Source organism: the organism of the source record quoted next, unplaced genomic scaffold, assembly GCF_019419815.1.
Source record: "Pyrus x bretschneideri cultivar Hongxiangsu unplaced genomic scaffold, Pyrus_bretschneideri_v1 Contig36, whole genome shotgun sequence".
NCBI classification, from domain to species: domain Eukaryota; kingdom Viridiplantae; phylum Streptophyta; class Magnoliopsida; order Rosales; family Rosaceae; genus Pyrus; species Pyrus x bretschneideri.
In genome coordinates, this window is record NW_025999679.1 from 196,924 (window position 1) to 215,015 (window position 18,092).

Here is an 18,092-nt window from a genome sequence, read left to right on the forward strand (position 1 = left end):
TAATTCTCCTCCAAAACCTATACTTCCAAAAGTGTTGAGCCGAGAGCCATCCACATTAAGTTTCACCTTAGGCGGGTTCGAAGCTAGACACAACCAAGGTTGTCTCTGACATTTTGGGGGTCTTGTGCGAATTTAATAAAAAGGCTCTTCTTATTTAAAAAAAAAAATTGGACAATATATTCATACAAAGCTCAACAAACAATATTTAAAATTAATTGAAATTAGCATCTCGCTCTTATTATTTTTAAACCAACAACAACCCAACTTTTATTATTTTTGTTTAAAAAAAAAACATAAATGAAGTAATAAATTTTGGCATATCGGGTGAAAAAAATATAGACAATATGTCAAATTGCCAAGTCAGCCATCAAATTGAAATTTGATATTTTGAATTTGACGTCTCCATTGGAGATGTTCTAATCTCCAACATAAAATCATGATTTAGGGTTCATCTATGAAAAAATAGAGCATAACTGAAAGGGAGATACGAAAATACGTTTGTATTGGTGGGTGAAAGTAATACACAAGTTTTTATGGCTAGAGGAAAGTAGAAAATTAATATATTAAATATAAGCTTTACTACTTATCAATTGTAATATAGATTAAATCATATGATGATAATTTTTCTTTTCAGTTTAAAGCTTTTTTGTTAGAAATTTATACATATGTAATATATAGGAGGGTAAATTTTTTTTGGGGCCTCTAAAAAATTCGGGGCCATGTGCCATTGCACCTTTTGCACACCCCCAACGCCCCCTCTTGAGACAACTGCACTATAAAACCATTACTGCATATAGTATGAAAATTAGAAGTGGTGCTTTTTGGCTTTAAAATTTTAATTTTAGTACTATTATGTTAAATTTATTAATTGAATGAAAATTAGAAGTGGTGCATTTTGGTGCAAATGTCTCTTTAGACATGAAATTTAAATGAAGAGTTGCAACTTTTGACTCTCAAGAATAGTCACATATTTTCAAAAGAGGCATATACTTCTGTAAATAGGCAAATCCTCTTGTAGTCATGAATCACTTTTTTATTATTCACATAATAATACAGAGTCGTTAAGTCCATATGAGAGAGTTATTGAGCCTATATGAGAGAGTTTTCAACAAAATCGTGGTTTATTGGAGTCATGTGAGTTGAAGTGCTATTATTACAATCTTGGGAGACAAACGTTGATCAACCATGAGCACCGTAGTGGAAAGTAAACTTGTTTTAAAAATTGAATGTCTAACATTTGGCTCAACTGATTTCAAATTTTTCCAATTCATTATGTCACATTCATTTAACATTTGGTTGATCATGTGCATGCTTTAAATTGTATATGCACTTAGATGATAATTTATGAATTTTATATATGATTAATATAGCAATAAGACCTTAATTTTCCAACACTTATAAATTAAAAATCAAGCCTAAGTACATATATATATATATATATATTTTTTTTTTTAAAGTAATGCTAGAAAGATAAAAAATTTAAACTAAATTTGCAAACTAATTGATGTGTCACTAATAGAAAATAAGTACATTAATCAACATTTAAGTAATAATTCAATAATCAACAACCATATTATTTGATTTGTAAATTTGATTTAAAAATTTTAATCTCACTAGCACTATCTTATTTAAAAAAACACATGCATGAAATTGTGAGCGTCAAACTACTCGACCAACAATCAAGCCGACGTGGGCTATGCAACGCTTTTAGAGTTCTGTTGATGAAGAACATTCATTCATTACTCACAATCATGCGTTTTGACTCTTTCATTTTTTAATGTTACTTATATAATAAACAACAAAAGTTGGATTGCACAATAGGTAAAGTATATTTCCATTGAAAATAAAATACTTTTTCAGGCAATAATGTTGCAAAGGTCAAATTGGATACAATTGGTTATAGGAGAAACGAGATGAGATGTATTGTCTTCGTATCTCTTTTTACTTCTCATATATTTTCTTAATTTTTAGTCTTCAGATCGAATGAATTGAAGAAGATTAAATGAGAAAAATTAAAAATGAATGTGTGAGAAACAAAAAAATGTATGTGAATATCACACTCCAAACTAGATTAGACTGGAACAAAAGTAAAAAACGACATTAGATTCACAATTTCTTTTCATATAATGTGGAGTCCTTAATATACTTTTCTTACTAATATTTGTTGTTGTATGTACCGTCCAACCAGTAATAAAGTGAATATCTGAGTTTAAAAGTGACCTTCTGGAAGTCCTTGTTTGGCATTCCCGCACTTTTTTTTCATTTTTCTAGTAGTATTCTTCTTCATTTGTAAGCGAAAGGTCTTAGATTCGATTCTCGTCAGAAACGAATTTGAACTACATTATTGTTAACCCATTGTGAGGTTAAGCCTACTCCATATCCCTTAGTATAAATAATATCGTTTGTTAAGAAAATAAAAAATAAAAAATAAAAAAATAAAAAGGTGAAGGAGGGGCTACACATCCAAATACCGTTTTCATAAAAAGGAATGTTTTAAAAAAGATTCAGAATTTTTTTTGTGAGGCTAAGCTTACTCCATCTCTCTATTTTAGATTAGTAACTGAAGGAGTTTGAGAACCCATGCTGTCATGAAAGAGTTCTACTCTTTCAATTAATGTGGTAAACAGCTGCTTACGATTCAGATTTCTTTTGGAATATATTTAGAGTATTTGCTGAGTAAAGTGAAAAAGTTCTTAACTGGCATGTATTTAAGGATATTTAGTTTTATTTGATTAAAAAAAAAATGGATTTTACTCAAATGGATGAAGAGACGATATATATCGTAATTAGCTTGATATCTAGATGTTGTGAAGATGCAAGATAATCCCCCACATCGGATAATATCTTGTAAGGGCATATTACAGGTTTAGACACTTAATCATATTGGCAATTTGTTTGATGATAGAATATAAATTTTTTTATGGTGTTAGAGTATGTTAGTTTACGTGTGAAACTCAATAATCACATATATTCCAAGTTAGTTAATATGTATTATACATGTTCTAGCGTGAATGTCATCACACGAGAGGTGTGTGTGAAGAAAATGTTCCACATTAGAAAGTTCAGCTAATAATGAGTTGTGTCATCCTCTATCACCACTTAGTTTTAGAGTGAAATGTGAGCCCCATACACACATTTAACTTGTGAGTAATTTTTTGATGTATCTGAAATCCTGTCACATGACATTATTATTACTCTCAAATTATAACTTGTGAATTTATTTTTCCTTAATTTCCTTAGAAGTTAAACAAATGATTTATGTTGTTCAACCTTATTATAACACGTAGAATGGTACGCAACGTAACTAGTATTCCGAGTACCTATAAAAATTTAATCTTTGCTGGATTACACAATTTTTTTTTTTTTTGGTCCGACGATTGATTTGGATAGATTTTGCTCGATTACACAATATTGTCTCGCGCGAGATTTGTAATGGGACAAAAAATTTATCATCCTTGAGAAAAAAATGGTGCAAACATTAGTTGTCTTAAATGCTGGGTAAGAAAATCAGCACTTTGATTGCTTGATGGCAAGCACTCGCGCTCCTATTGAATGCTTGCATTGAAGGAGACGAGAACTGAGTGAGTATTGAATCTTATACGGACGAGACAATTTATGAGGCAAAAGGATATAATGCACCGGATCCCGTGTTAGAAGTAAATCATCCGATCCACCAACTAAATTTATGGCTTTTTTGGGCTACATGGGGAAGGCTAAAATCGTTTTCGCAACTACGAATTACGATTTAATGGTATTTCTCTTCATTTGTAAGTGAACGGTCGTACAATTAATTCTCGTCAAAAGCGAATTTGAACTGTTGTAGACTATTTTATTTGACAAGGTTAAGGGAGGGCGGCGACAAGGGTAGAGAGATTGAGAGAGATGTGTTTGTAGAATTGTAGGGGAACTTGTATGTTATCCCTCCTACATAGTGCCTTTATTTATAGTAGTAAAAAGGAGAGAAGAAAATCATTCATCCCCACGGAATACAAGTTGTAATAGAAAATGATAACTAGACTCAAATCTAATACAGGATTTACACAATCACACTTAAACTAGGAAAGTTTACAACACCCCCCGTTGAGCATGTAAATACTCAAGGTAGATTTAGCATCATGTAGAAGTTGAGGAAGTTGACTCGTCAGCACTGATTCTAAGGAACAACGCTTATTCTCAATAAGGTAGGCTATGGCAAAAACCCGAGAAGGGACAAAATCCATAGTCTAAGGAAAAATGTGTGAGAAATGTAAAGTCAAAAGAAACTTCTACAGGACGTCATCAGGGATATGACCATTCCAAGGTGGGTGCCTCATTAAAACCTAGTTAGGTAGCAAAAACCCATTGGAAAAATGCTCCTAATCATAGGGAAAAAGAGTACATTAAGATCGAGCAAGTATTCTTCAGGATAGTCCCCTTGAGTTTGACACAATTCTAAAGAGAAACAGCAATGTTACAACTCAGAAAGTTTACGCATACCAATTCCATGAACAAGCTTTTGAAACGTCATCTTCAGCAGTGATTTGGTGAAGAGGTCGGCTAGATTGTCGTGTGAATGGATTTGCGTGACTTCAATTTTCTGATGCACTTGTTGTTGATGTGAAAAGAACTTCGGCGCAATATGCTTGGTGTTGTCTCCTTTGATATAACCCCTCTTGAGCTATTTGATGCATGTTGCTGTCTTCAAAGATTATTGTAAGGACATCTATGGCGGGGTAAAGATTGCAGGAGCTTCGAATTAGCCTACTACTGCTCTCAACCAAAAGCATTCCCAAGTTGCTTCATGTAAGCTGAGAATTTCAGCATGGTTAGACGAAGTGGCAATTAAGGTCTATTTAGTTGTCATTCAAGAGATTGTGGTGCTTCCAACGGTAAAGACATAACCCGTTTGAGAATGCGCCTTGTATGAATCAGACAACTATCCTGTGTCGGTATAACCAACAAGGCGAGAATCGACTCGAGAAGCAGAGTGTGCAACATCACTCGAGGATCTGTAAGGATAGAACAAGCCCAAATCCATAGTACCCTTAAGGTAACAGAAAATATCTTTCATGCTAGTCCGGTGTCTATGTTTAGGTGCATTACTGTATCTTGCCAAAAGATTAACAGCAAAAGAGATGTCGGGTCTAGTCCTAAGTACAATAAAGCGCCTATCGCACTTACATAAGGAACTTCAGGCTCCAAAATCTCTTCATCATCCTCCTTTGGATGGAAGGGATCTCGTTTCGCATCTAGCGATCGAACGACCATAAGAGTACTCGAAGGCTTGGCTTTATCCTCATTAAAGCGGCGCAACACCTTCTGGGTGTAGTTCGATTGATGTACTAGGATTCCATCCGAACAGTGCTCTATCTCAAGACCGAGACAATATCGAATCTTAGCTAGATCTTTCATCTCAAATTCTGACTTCAGGTGTGCGGCAGTTCTTGCGAGCTCTCCAAGAGTTTCGATGAGATTCGCGTCATCGACATATACTACAACAATTGCGAATCCGGAGTGTGACTTCTTAACGAACACACAAGGGCATAGTTATACCACTCAAACAGTTATACCACACTCTTCCAGATTGTTTCAAACCGTAGAGTGAATGTCTCAACCGAATTAAGAACGTGTTTTGGGATTTGGAAATATTTGAACCAGTCAATGTAAGTCCTTCGGGAACTTTCATATAAATTTTCGTATCAAGATCCCCATAAAGATACATGGTTACTACGTCCATCAGCTGCATACTCAGTTTTTCGAAAACTACCAAACTGATAAGGTAGCGAAAAGTAATCATATCTATAACGGATGAATAAGTTTCGTCATAGTCAATCACAGGGCGTTGTGAGAAACCTTGTGCAACAAGACGAGCTTTGTAATGCATAATTTCATTCTTCTCATTATGCTTTCGAATGAAAACCCACTTGTAGCCAATGAACTTCACATATGGAGGAGTAGAAGCTACAGGTCCAAATAGCTTACGTTTCGCAAGCGAATCAAGTTCAACTTAGATTGCTTGTTTCCAGTTTAACCAATCAGTTCTATGTCAGCATTCATCAACAGAACGCGGTTCAATGTCATCGCTCAACATGATCTCAGTAGCTACTGCATATGCTAATGCATCGTCAACGATCATCTCATTTCTACACCACACATCATCTAAGCTATCATAATAGACTGAAATCTCACGACTCTTGGGAGGAGGATTCAACTCTTCAAGGACGTTTCCATAATCTAAAATTTCCTCATGAGTTGGATAAAATGAGTAAGCGATAGTCAGATTAACGGTAAGCTGTTCGGGACCTTGTGCCGTGGATTTCCTATTCTGAGGGTGTGAATCCTTTGAACTAAGGGGTCTGCCACACTTTGTGTAGGGGTAAATGATTGGCTAGCTATTAATGTATGTGGATCACCAAGATTATCGTCTCGGGCCTCTAGGAGAGAAGTCTTTCGTACATTTGGTACATCCATCTTTGCAGGCCTATTTGCAGCTATAATATGTGATCTTGTCACTCGCGCTAGATCGGTGAAAGTATTTGGCATGCTATGAGCTATGCTTTGGAGATCTAATATGCGCTGCACTTTAGTTTTAGACTGAGCTGTGCGTGGATCTAAATAAGACAAAGTGGGAGTTGTCCACGATAATTTGCATCATTCTTCAGAAACGTTGACGTTCTTATCTTCCCCCTAATGACGGGAAGATTGTCTTATAGATGTGACAATTCGCGAAATGAGTATTAAACAGATCGCCTGTCAAATGTTCTAAGTAATAAATAATCGAAGAAGAATCATATCCGACATAGATTCCAATCCTTTGCTGAGGCCCTATTTTTGTACGTAAGGGCGGTGAAATCATCACATATCCTGCACAACCAAAAGCGCCCAAATGTAATATGTCAGGTTCATATTCGGTAACCAACTGAAGGGCATTAAATGGTTGTGTTGTAATAGGCCTCAGGCGAACCAACTTTGCTGCATGCAATATTGCATGGCCCCAAGTAATGATTTGGAGCTTGGTATGTATGATTAATGATCCAACAATCATTTGTAAGTGCTAAATGAAAGCCTTTGCCAGACTGTTTTGAGTGTGAACATGAGGTACACGATGTTCAACTTCAACCCTAACTGACATGCAATAGTCATCAAAAGTTTTAGATGTGAATTCTCCAGCATTATCTAATCGAATAGACTTGATCGGATAATCAGGGTGATGAGGCTTGAGCTTGATAACCTGAGCCAACAGTTTGGAGAATGCATCGTTCCTTGTGGACAATAAGCACACGTGTGACCAACATGTGGAAGCATTAACCAAAACCATAAAGTATATAAATGGTCTGCATGGAGGGTGAATCGGTCCATAAATTTCCCTGTGAATCCGTTGTAGAAAAATGGGAGGATTCGAACAAGTCTTGTCATAAGAAGGTTTAGTAATAAGCTTTCCTATAGAACATGTTTGACATGTTATTCCTTGGATCGAACCTTAGCTTTGGGTTAATGGATGCCCGTGTGATGATTTGAGGATTCAATACAACGCTATTCGTCCAAGATGTCCCAAACAATTATGCCAAAGTGTAATTTCATGTGCGGTCCCAGTAGTAGGGCTGGCCACGGAGTGGCATTCTATGGGGCATATGATCATAGCATACAGACCACTCGGGATACGCTCCATTTTCTCTAGAATACGCTTCTGGCCATATTCGTAGGAAGTTATGAATAGAAATTTAACTCTATTTTCTACGTGGGTTTCAGCATGGTAATTGTTATCTATAATATCCTTGAAACTTAAAAACGTTTTTCCGGAACATGGAGAATAGAGTGCCTTAGCAATTGGTCATATGCATAAAAGTTCTGAAAACAAATATCAATTCAAAATAATTTCATTTATTCAAGAATGGTAATTAATTAAAACTTAATATCCAAAAACAAATCACCAATAAATAATCAAAACATAAAGGAAAATTGTTCAAAAATCAACCAAAAACAAAGGTAGGGTTAGGCCCCATTGTGCAATTTAAACTAACTAAAATTGTTTATGTCTAAGATTCTAATCTTCCTTAAGGGTGGTATCTTCTTGAAAGTCAGAAACTTGCATCTTTGTAGTCTCCGGTTCGTCCACTTGCACGAAGTTTGATTCAAACTTTTTACTATAAGAATGATATTCAACTACAACCGTTTAGGGTGCTCGGCAAACATGGGACCAATGGTCATTTGCACAACAACGATATCATATGTCTGCATCCATGGTTTCAGGTGCTTTGCCCTTATTCTTGAAGTTCAGGGCCTTGGGAGTGAGGTTTGAGCGTTTATGGGCTTTGTTTCCTCCATTGGATAGGCCTTGACTCTGTTAACCTTCGTGGGGTGGCTTCTGGCCGCCCTTACCATGTCTCTTTTGGCGTTTTGGGTGTTGATTATACTGTAATGTGCTTCAGGCACAACAGTCGCCCCAATAGGTCGAGCTTGATGATTCTTCATCAACAGCTGGTTCTGCTTTTCAGCGAAAAGTAGAATAGAGATCAAATTCGAGAACTTAGTGAACTTCTAAGCTCTATATTGTTGTTGCAAGATAATATTAGAAGCAAAGAAGGTCGAATAGGTCTTCTCTAGGAGATCCTCTTGGTCAAAGTTTCCTTACAAAACTTGAGAAGTGATTGAATTTGACAAACTTTAAAATTATATTCATTCACAGACTTAAAGTCTTGGAAGCGCAAATGCTGCCAGCCATGTCTTGCTTCAGGCAAGAATATGTCCTTTTGGTGGTCAAAATGATTAGCAAAAGCAACCCATAGTGCATGTGGATCCTCCTTAGCAAGGTATTCAGTTTGCAAGGCATCATGGATATGTCTTTGGATGAAGATCATAAAAGTGGATTTTTCAGTTTCACCAACAGGGTTGTCCGTGTCTTCTTTAATGGCGCGATGCAAGTTCTTTGCAGTGAGGTGGAGCTTTACATCTTGGACCCACTTGAGGTAGTTCTTTCCAGAGACCTCCAAAGCAGTGAAGTCGAGTTTGTTCAAATTCGACATGTTCCTATAACAAAATAGATGGACAAGATGTGGTTAGTGTAATGGAGAAAAAATCAATCAATTCACATAGGAGTAGAACATACAGGTTCTAATAAACATGTATTGGTTTAATTTTGCATGAAAAAACTTCCGGTTTTCATGGGTGATGTTTTTAAATGAAAACTTCAGGTTTCAAACAAGGCATGTTTTTAAGAAACTTCAGGTTTCGAAATAATTATGAACTTTAGGTTCATATGCTCCTGCAAGCAAACACAAATATATACACAAAAATATGCAACAAGAATATATGCAAATAGAACTTCAGGTCTACAATTATAATTGAATTAATTAGTTGGACTTCGGGCCAAATTTAAAGTACGGGTGAAAAATATAAAACCCATTGGACCTAAAATAATTAGGCAAATAAATTCGGGGCCTAAAAGAAGGCCTAAGCCCACGGGCGGCTTACTAAAATGTGTGTCGTGCATCCCAGGCCCAAGAATGGGCTGGGTTTGGTCTTGGGTTAAGCAAGCATGCAGGCCTTTACATCAAAGGTAATTAGGCTGGATGCGCAAGCCTGAAAAAAAAAAATAAAAGGACGGTTTGTAAAGGGCACGGCTCACCTATGATGTGACACATGGGAGACTGTAGGAGCCTAGTAGGCTCGACTGCGTCTGTGGGCCAAATCTTCACCAAAGCCCAAAAGCCTGGTGATGTGGATCAAAAAACCAACGGCACAAGCAAGGCCCAAAGTTGTGGGTGCTGTGCGAATTGACCGAAAGGAAATCGAGGCTCGTAAGGGCTCGGGTGTGATTTCTAGGCTACCCCAGCAGCGCTAAGTGTGGGGATCCGCCGGATTCAGTCGACGGCGTCGCTTTAGGCGACGTTTCCATGGTCAATGCAAGCTATGGTTCGTTAAAGAACCAAGCATTTGTCGGCAGAGATGAAATCTCAACGTCAGGGGAGGGGGAACCGAAGGAATTCAACTGAATTCGAATGAAAAACCCATGAATTTTTTTTTGGAATTTAGAGAAATTTTTGGTGAAAACGATGTGTTTTGTCCAATTTACACTACTGCCAGTCGTGTTTCGTCGAAAAAATCGACGAGGAGGACCTAGGCTTCAGGCCGTGGGTTGGGACAATGTGCTTTAAACGCACCGTTTTCGGTTCTTGCGCCCTAGGTTTCGATATTGGGCTTGGCTTACCAGGTCGTTGTAGCTTGCTGGCCTGGTGCTGGCAACTTGCACGGTGCAAGGTCGGGGGTTCAAAGAACCCCATTGTTTCCCAATTTCAATTTTTTTTTTCAATTCAATTCATATATAATTCAATTTGATGCATATGCAATTCAATAATTTTAATGCATACATAATTTGATGCAATTCATGGCAAATATCAAATTTACATAATTCAACAATTATGAATATAATGCATACACAATTTATGTAAAATCTAAAATTCGAAAAATGTAAAGTTAGATCATGCATTATGGTGAATGTTCATGCTATTAGGGCTACAAAAATATCGAGATAAAAACCGTTGTTTTGAAAGAACCTAATTGCGTGATGATATGGATAAACTGGTTCGATGCAGAAAATCTCCTTGTCAAATTCCTAAGCGTAGTGGTAGGAGCATGCTAATAACGTGTTGTAGCTTATTTTATCTGACAAGGTTAAAAGGGGCCGGTGGCAAGGGTAAAGGGATTAAGAGAGATGTGTTTGCAGAATTGTAGAGGAATGTGTGTTATCCCTCATACATAGTGCCTTTATTTACAGTAGTAAAAAAGAGAGAAGAAATTCCTTCATCCCCAAGGAATACAAGTTGTAATAGGAAATGATAACTAAAGGTTCAATGCAAAAAATCTCCTTGTCAAATTCCTAAGTGTAGTGGTAGGAGCGTGTTGATAACGTGTTGTAGCCTATTTTATCTGACAAGGTTAAGGAGGGCCAGCGGCAAGGGTAGAGGGATTAAGAGAGATGTGTTTGTAGAATTGTAGGGGAATATGTGTGTTATCCCTCCCACATAGTACCTTTATTTATAGTAGTAAAAGCGAGAGAAGAAATTCCTTCATCCCCAAGGAATACAAGTTGTAATAGGAAAGGATAGCTAGAATCAAATCTAATCTAGGATTTACACAATCACACTTAAACTAGGGAAGTTTTCAACACCACATTATTGCTAACCCATTGTGAAACTTAGTCCGCTCCCTCATCCCCTTAGTATAGATAATACTATTTGTTCAAAAATCATTTTTTGATATCATTTTCTCACAAACAAAAGTATTTCCATTTGTGTTTTATAGAAAATCTTAAAAGTGCTCATAAGTCACTGTTGGGGCCCAAAAATATCATACACCAATCCAACCAAGTCTCAAGGCCCAGTTGTCATGCAAGCCTACATTCAAGCCCAAACACTTGTCAAGGCACCGGATTGACGAGGAATATATTTACAAACATGCTATGCCACGGTGATTAAGTCGGATATTCACGCCATGCTCATGCCTATTCATCACGCCATGCTTCCTTAGCCACTATTCATGCTAAGCTCAAGTCACATATTTGGGGTTTGCCAAGTGAATTGTGGTGTGGATGGTTATGGAAGATTATTGGGCCTACATGGAATCAGGGTTATGGAAGACTTTGGGTTGCTTGGGGGCCCAAAGATCCAAACCCATACTCTTTGTTTTCACGCAGACATCATTGAGAGAAAATTAGCCTAGTTTACCCATTTCCCTAGCAAGCCAACTCCCTTAGTTACAACTACACTCGATTCTTGCATTAAATGTATGTTAAGCCCAGCAAGTCAGGCATTTAATGTTGACTTTCCCTTCCCAGCCTACATAAATAACCAATGCACGAAAGTCGTGAGGTGCCCTACCAGAATTAGCGTCTGTGGAAGGCCACCATAGGAAAATCGTATCTCAAGAATAAGCAAACTGCAGGTTTCAACAGTGCAACTATCTTATACTAAAAACGGAATAATAGGAGGCCTAGCGAGAAAGAAGGGGAAGACCAAGCCACAAAGGGAGATTCCTTTGAAGCACAGAGGAGAACCCTTCAGTTACATCAAGAGGGAGAAGCCATTACAGAGAGGGATTCAGACTAACAGAAAAAGTTAGAACACATAAATGAATACACAGAAAGATAGAAAAGAAACGTAGGAAGAGAAAACCTCCCAGGAAATAAGCCTAGAGAGTTCCATTTAGTCTAAAAGCATACTCTAAGCCTCAAACATCACCATTCATGCAACTTTAGTAATCCTACATCATTCCATTAAAGATCATAACCATTAGAAGCCTTGCTGTCATCCTAGGAAAGCCCAAATCAGGTATCCCAGAATGTCATGCAACCATGTAAATCCCTTCTCTTTTATGTAACTGATAATCTTCTAGCTCCTACACGACACTTTACTTGAGCAAGTCATTATCTTGATCAATCATGCTATCTTCTAGCCGTTGATGTTACCGGGGTATTTTCTAAGACAAGCTATCTCTTTCAAGATATCTTGGGACTTGTCACAAATCCGCACCAAGGAAAATAAAAGGATGTTCTTAAAGCCCAAGTCCGCTTCGACCTAAAAGTCCCTCAACATAAATTGGCGACTCTGTTGGGGACAAGTCGCAATCTTCATTCAATGACTTCCAGATCCAGAAGATACACTACCAGGAGTGGCAACGCCTCAAACGCAGGTGAGGCTGCTTCCCGACTCAATGAGTCTCAAGGTGAAGGCTATCACCAGGAAAGTTAAGAAAACCTAGACGAATATGTCGTACCAGACATCATCGCAACCTTTCTTGCTTTAGGTGAACCCCAAAAAGCAAATTGCTGCATCTGTGAATAAGTTGAAAAAGTCAACCCCAAAGCCAACCAAGAAAGCTAGTGACAAAGACTACACGCCCAAGGGAAGACTTCCCAGGAAGATTCAATTGCAGCTACAGGCTGGGTTCTGAAAAGATGTCCCCCTTTGTCACTCAAGAAGATGTTATTGCCATACTAGAAAAGAAGTTGCATGAAAGGTCGGAAGACTAGAAATATGTTCCTAAGCCACCATATCCAACCAGCGTTCTCTACATGCCATATCCTAAGGGATACGAGACTTTTAACGTTATTCTCTTCAATAGGAGAAAGGTAGCCTTAAGGAATATATAAGCCATTTCATTGATGTTTTGGGTCCTCATGTCGATGATTGTAACCTTCTTCTCAGGGAGTTCTTGAAAAGCCTAACTAACCATGCCTATACTTGGTGCACCACCCTCGCACTAGGTTCCATCCAGGCCTAGGAAAAGTTGGCAGGCAAGTTCTGTAACAAATATTTTTAGCATAAGGAAAGAGTCACAACAACTCAACTCAATAATACACACCAAAAGCATGGGGACTTTTGTCAAATGTTTCCGGGACCTCGCCTTTGACTGCTATGACGAGAAGGACGAGGAAACTCTTATGGAGATTTGCATCAGCAACATTGTAGCTGACTACAAGGTGTACTTGGAGTACATTGGTATCAACCAGTTCTCAAGGCTTTTGGAGGCAATGAGGAAGACTAGCTTGTCCATCAAGCCTTCCACGGGGAGATCTTGGAAATTTGATAAGAATGAAGCTTATCATACCCTAGTTGTGGATGACAGATATGACTATAACCCATAAAAAAGGAAAGAAAGAGAGAGCGATAGGGAAACCTATCTTCCACTGACATGCAGTGACAAAGAGTTCCAAGTCATCCTTGATACCATGCTCGAAGATGGAGCCATGAAGCTACCCCGGCCGTACAAAACCCCATCCAAGGAAGATAGAAAAGACCTTAGGTACTATAGCTACCATCAGTATGTAGGACATCCCTCTATTGTATGCCAAACTTTGCGAAAAAATCTCCATGCAAAAATCCATAAAGGAACGCTAGAGCTACCATGCAAGACGTAAGCCATAGACACTGACCTTCTACCAAAGCATCGGGAGAAAAGGATGGCAACTGTCATCATATGCTTCAGAGATGACGAAGCCTAACACCTGTACTGTTTTAAAAATCTCCACCTAGCTCTACCTAGGCTCCGCCTACGCGTTAGGCGACTTGCCACCATCCCAATTAATGCCTAGGCGTTTCAAAATTAAGAAAGGGCACCTAGATCTGCTGAGGCACCCGTCCAGACCCACCTAGGCACCCGTCCAGATCCGTATAGGCACCCATCTAGGTTGTGACTCACATAGACAGACAATAGATAAATTTCATTTTGCATATTATTATTTTTCAATATATTATAAGAGACTTGTTGAATACTTAAATGAACACACATTATATATTTGTTCCTCATATTTTCATTATGTTCTAATACTTCATAATATATATATATATATGCCATTCTATTTTGTAGTGTGTATATATATATTTTAAGTATAAACACACTTATTTACACAAAATATAATAAATTTACTTAAATCCGCCTAGGCCCTTACCTAGGCGCTAGGCCCCTGCCTAGGTGTTAAGCCCACCGCCCGCCACCCGACTAGCGTCTTTTCGAACCTTGACCACCCATGGATCAAAAATCCCCAGCCACCAGAAGCCATTTGGGAACCTTTCAAAAGCATGGAAGAGACTTTTTGGTGCAAATACTCAAAGCCACAAAGCTGTGACATGCCATGATCCCAAGCTGAAGGATGGGAAAAGGGGAGTAAAGACATCATAGATATCTCCCCAACCCACCATAACTAGGTCTTCACTATCAAGATGTCGAAAGGATACAGCTCGAGAACCCAAGAAAGGTAACTGTTCAACCAATAAATGATGGTTGTGACTTTGCACAACCTTCCCGACATGGAAGCCAATACAGTTAAGCGTTACCATTCCCAAGGGCAAGGGCTTACTGCAGCGCAAGTTCTCCAGGAAAACCTAAAGTTTAAATCCTTATTCGACTAGCTTATATATTGCCCAGAAGTAAATACTGCTGATGCTGAAGCTCTCATGCATGTTTCCAAGGACTATAGCCCTCAAAGCTACGTTGTCCAGCCGCAGAAGGCTTTCCTTGAGAACAACAATGCCATCATTTTTTTTTTACGAAGGCACGGAACTGGTTTTCCTTGATCATCAAAAACCACTATACTTGAAAGGACAAATCAACAACGCATTCACCAGGCGAGCCTTGGTTGATACCATAGTTTACTGTTTGTGACGGGTTCAATGGTCTTACCATATTGTGTGGGAAAGCCTCGAGTATGGAGACATTGCACACCAAGCAAGTGAAGTTCCCAAACGCCTGCACCTACTGCCAAGGACGGATCCCTGCAGAAGATCATGCATGTGCCAAAATACATGCAAGATGGATCCATTGCAATGGCAGAAAAGCTTGAAGAGGTAAACCTAAGTGATGATTCCTCTGTGCCAAAAATTGATGTATATTAGTGTTTACTTAATTGTCAAAGAAAAGAAAGAATTGGTCAACTTGCTAAAGGAGAAGATGGAACGTCTTTGCTTAACTCTTGTCTGCGCATCGTAATAGCTGTGCCACTATTTCCTAGCCTACAAGATGCACTTAACGGTAAAATCTGACCCCACAAGGTACTTACTCACTAGACCATACTATATGACCGTTTGGCTCTTTGGTTGCTCCAACTTTCCAAATTCGATATTATATGTGTTTGACCCATAAAGCTATCAAAGGCCAAGTTGTGATAGACATGCTAGCATTGTTTCTAAAAAAAAAAAAAGAATGCCACTATTTCTAAGGAAGTCATTGGTGAGCTGCCAGAGATAGCTACCACTGCTATAGAAGAAGAGCCATGGGTTATGCATTTTGATATTCTTCCACAGCTACAAAGGGAAGAGCTAGCGTTGTACTTGTCAATCCAGGGGGCCAAGCTACTGCCCTATCATTCAAGCTAAGCTTTCTATGCAAAAACAACGTAGCCGAGTATGAAGCTTTCATCATGGGCTTTTCCACAGCCAAGGAAATGGGTGTAAGGAAGATACGAGTCGTAGGGGACTCAAATTTGGTCATGAGCCAGGTCTAGCGAAGCTTCGTGATAGGAGCATATTCATGCGACTTAATTAGCTTGTTCTCGTGCATTTATGTTGTGTTTACTTAGTTGTTTTAGTGTTTAAGGCCAATTTTGTGTATTTTCAGATTATAAGGTCAAAGTGTGCAAGAAGATGCAAATTGGAGTCTTTTGGAGCGAAAGAGGAATGAATGAGTTGAAGACTTGAAGAAACGACGAATTCCTACGCCAACGATGAATTCTTACCAAAACGAAGAATCCTACTCAAACAAGGCTTCCTATTTTAGGAAAGTTGACCCTAAGTTTCCCGTTTTGGTAACCTTTCCTAATTCTAAACGTCCATATTTTCTAGCCACTTTATAGGCCTCGTATGCACTTTAGGACACAAAACCAAGGCCCTAGCCCTATTTCCCTTCCTAGCCGCACCTTTATATTTATGTTTTAATTTCCTATTTTCGTAAGCCTTTGATTTAATTTTAAATAAGCTAGGGTTAGTTTTCTGAAACCCTACACATTTTTTACAACCTAGCCGCACCTAATATTCACCCTAATTCTTCCCCCCCTAAGCCGCAAGCCAACTTCCCTAAATTCTCCCATAAAACCGTGCATCCATTTACAACCCTAATACACATTAAGCCATATATAATATTCAGCCACCATTTTTCATATTTTATTCTTCTTAGCCGATTATTCATTCAATCCTTTTTCTCCATTTTTTTTATTAAGCCGTCATACACATTTCCTTGCCATAACCCGTGGATTCCATAACCTAATTCGGACCCTAATTCCATATATTCTCCAACAGCCGCAACTTTGAATCCATCATTCACACCCTAATATATTTTATTCCATAAGCCGCAACCATCCCATTTTTTTCTCCCATGCTTTCCAAGCCGTGACTTCCCCAAAAAAAAACCTGTCCGCAGTCACACATTCAACACCATTCCATAACAGCCGCAGCACCATATAATTTATTTTTCTCTGCCGTGCATTGGATAAAAACCAATTCCAGCTTTTCCCCATATTGATCAGCCACATTCACATTGTTTTAACCTATTGCCGTGCCATATCCCATTTTTCTAATCCAGCCCCAGCCACTTCCACACTTTTCCCAGATTGCCGCAGCCATTCCCCCCATTGCAGCTACCTTACAAGCCTTCCTACACCATCCACACCCATTGCCGAGCCATTAAACCACCATAAAACCTATCTATAACCCAGAAATTCACCCAAAATCATCAAAAAACCCAATCTGCCGCAGCAAGGAGAAGAGGAAAGAGGACTTAGACGCGCAGAAATTCAAGTGGATTCGTTGGGCGTTCTAGGTGTAATCCATCCTTTGTTCTTTATGTTTAAATTCAATTTTATTTTTCTTGTTGCGAACATGAGAGGCTAAATCCCCCTAGTTAGCTAGGGGGTGATTCGAAACCATGTTTATGCTTGCAATATGAATTGATTATATTTGGTTGGAATTTCATGAATGTTGGATTCAATTCATTTAACTATTTGATTGATAACTTGTTTGTGTATGTTTATTGAGAGTGCACGCTTAATGTTCATGCATAAATTTGACGCTAGAATATAAGTGAGTTTCACCTAATAGTTATGAACTTTTATTCACAAGTAGTGGAGGTTGCTTATAAACAATCGCGTTAATTGAATTCCTGGCAAGAGTATCATGCTTTTCATAGTTACAAATGCCTTGTCGATGCTTATAATTTCCAAAGAACGTAATGATTCTAACTTGTATCTTTATCATGCTGTTCATATAAAGAACTTGTTAGGAATAATTTGTTTGCGATGCATATTCATCCAATTCAATGATTCTAGGGAAATTTGAAGGTTAATTTAAGTGGACCTAATTAACTTGGAGTGTCGAGTTCCATAATTCATCGAAAGATCAACTGAAAATCAAAGTGTATGCAAGTGTGACATGTGTGGAGAAGAACCTTCTAGCTAGCATTCATCCATATTTTCATCACATTCATATTTAAATTCTGCCTTTAAATTACAAATTGTGCATTTAATTTATTTTCGTCAAAATCTCAATCCCCCTTTACCTTAGTGTCTAATTTAGTTAGAAAGTGTCTTAGTTTGTGTTTATAAGTGTTTTGTATTCTTTGAGTCTTTT